Source organism: Cervus canadensis, chromosome 7, assembly GCF_019320065.1.
Source record: "Cervus canadensis isolate Bull #8, Minnesota chromosome 7, ASM1932006v1, whole genome shotgun sequence".
Classification (NCBI taxonomy): Eukaryota; Metazoa; Chordata; class Mammalia; order Artiodactyla; family Cervidae; genus Cervus; species Cervus canadensis.
Genome location: NC_057392.1, coordinates 89,071,236 through 89,073,947, shown reverse-complemented (window position 1 = coordinate 89,073,947; position 2,712 = coordinate 89,071,236).

The following is a 2,712-nucleotide window of genomic DNA, read 5'->3' as shown; positions in this document are numbered from 1 at the left end:
TGTCGGGAAGAAATGTTTTAAGAATGATAATATTAGAAATAAAGGATATACTTATAAATCATGTATTATTTTATGTGGTAAGTGTATTATAATTTATGTGATAAATTCAAAATTATGAATATTAGAAATCTGTGGCACATATTTTTGCTGATTAGCTATATTGGTATATGTGCTACGCTGAGTTGCTCAGCTGTGTCTGACTCTTTGTGACCCCATGGACTGTAGCCCTTCAGGCACCTCTGTCTAGGGGGATTCTCCAGGCAAGAATATTGGAATGGGTTGCTATGCTCTCCTCCAAGGGATCTTCCCAACTCAGGGGTCGAACCCGGGTCTCAGGCTTTGCAGGCAGATTCTTTTTTCATGTGAGGCACTAGGGAAGTCCCAAAATACTGGAGTGGGTAGCCTATCCCTTCTGCAGAGGATCTTGCCGACCCAGGAATCCAATCTGGGTCTCCAGCATTGGAGGCAGATTCTTCACCAGCTGAGCTACCAGGGAAGTCCTATATTGGTATATAAAAACATAGAAATGAATTGTAGTGCTTTGATGACTTAGCTGAAATGAAATCCTTGAAGGTGTACTCAGTAGGACTCAATGGCGGCACTCCTCAGTAATCCTGTCTTACCTTCACAGATGTCAGGCTCTTTTATTGTCCTGTGTTGTCAGCATCTGGAGGCAAAGTCCTTCAAAATCAGTTTTGAAGTTTACTTTGGCAGAGATTGTATACAGAGGTGTGTACTGTTTCAGAGGTAGAAAATCATGTATTTTTGTTGTTCGGTCACTCAGTTGTGTCTGACTCTTTGGACCCTGTGGGTTGCAGTATGCCAGGGTTCCCTGTCCTTCACCATCTCCTGGAGCTTGCTCAAACTCATCTCCAGTGAGTCAGTGAAGCCTTCCAACCATCTCGTCCTCCGTTGTTCCTTACTCCTCGTGCCTTCAATCTTTCCCAGCGTCTGGTCATTTCTAATGAGTCGGCTCTTTGAATCAGTGGCCAAAGTATTGGAGCTTCAGCTTCAGCATCAGTCCTTCCAATGAATATTCAGAACTGATTTCCTTTATGATTGACTGGTTTGATCTCTTTGCAGTCCAAGAGACTCTCAAGAGTCTTCTCCAACACCACAGTTCAAAAGCATCAATGCTTTGGTGCGCAGCCTTCTTTATGGTCCAACTCTCACATCCATACATGACTACTGGAAAACCATAGCTTTAACTACACAGACCTTTGTCAGCAAAGTAATTTCTCTGCTTTTTAATATGTTGTCTACGTTGGTTATAACTTTTCTTCCAAGGAGCAAGCGTCTTTTAATTTCATGGCTGCAATCACCATCTGCAATGATTTTGGAGCCCAGAAAAATAAAGTCAGCCACTGTTTCCATTGCTTCCCCATCTGTTTGCCATGAAGTGATGGGAACGGATGCAATGATCTTCATTTTTTCGAATATTGAGTTTTAAGCCAGCTTTTTCACTGTCTTCTTTCACCTTCATCAAGAGGCTATTTAATTCTTCTTCACTTTCTGCCATAAGGGTGTTGTCCTCTGCATATCTGAGGTTATTGATATTTCTCCTGGCAATCTTGATTCCAGCTTATGCTTCATGTACTCTGGCATTTTGCATGATGTATTCTGCATAGAAGTTAAATAAGCAGGGTGACAATATACAGCCTTGCCATACTCCTTGCCCAATTTTGACCCAATCTGTTGTTCCCTGTGGTTCTAACTGTTGCTTCTTGACTTGCATACCGGTTTCTCAGGAGGTGGTAACGTGGTCTGGTATTCCCATCTCTTTAAGAATTTTCCGAGTTTGTTGTGACCCACACAGTCAAAGGCTTTAGTGTAGTCAGTGAAGCAGAAGGAGATGTTTTTCTGGAATCTGCTTGCCTTTTCTGTGATACAACAGATGTTGGCAATTTGATCTCTGGTTCCTCTGCCAGAGGAATGGTATGCAGAGGTGTGAACTATTTCAGAGGTAGGAAATCATGTTTTTGGGTTTAAATAATCTGATACTTAGAAGGAGGAGAGCTGTGGGAAGTGATGATTGTGATTAACCTGAACATGCCAGTTTGCCTGATACATGGACATGTTTAGTCCATTTTAGTTTGTTATTGCTGTTACTAATGTTACCATAATAGATGAAATCAACTTCTTGAAAGGAAAGTAGGTTTTGATTAGAAAGAGAGAAGTAGATGTTATTTAGGCAGTATCTAAGCACCATGTAAAGGGAAGATCTGAAAAGGGTGGTGGTCACTAGGGGGAATTCAGACCTTTGAAGGTCAGTGGAGGATGTGTGTGTGCAGAAAATGGGATAAAAGTTACCTGAATAATCCTATGCACTTTCAGCTCTCTCTGGCTCAGCCCTACTTGCTATCCTGGTCTTTCAGGCAGCCTATGCTAATTTTAGGGAAAGACCCATCCTCATTCTAGACTAAGTAGGTATGAGTATGTTTTTCCTATGGACACGAGCTGTTAGCCATTTTCTTTGTGTTGGATTTCAGCTTTTACAATTTCTCCTTCTTACTTCAATATCAGGGTGTGAGTCTACAGTTCAAATAAAAGATTAGGGTTAATGGATCTGGGACCTTGGTTTGTGAATTTCTGTCTTCTGGTTTTAAGTTGATAAGGCAACAGGAGATGCATTTTCTACCAGGGTTTCCCATACACACAATTAAGTATCATCAGATCTTCTGCAGGTGTTTCTTTTTCCAATACCTTTTCCCT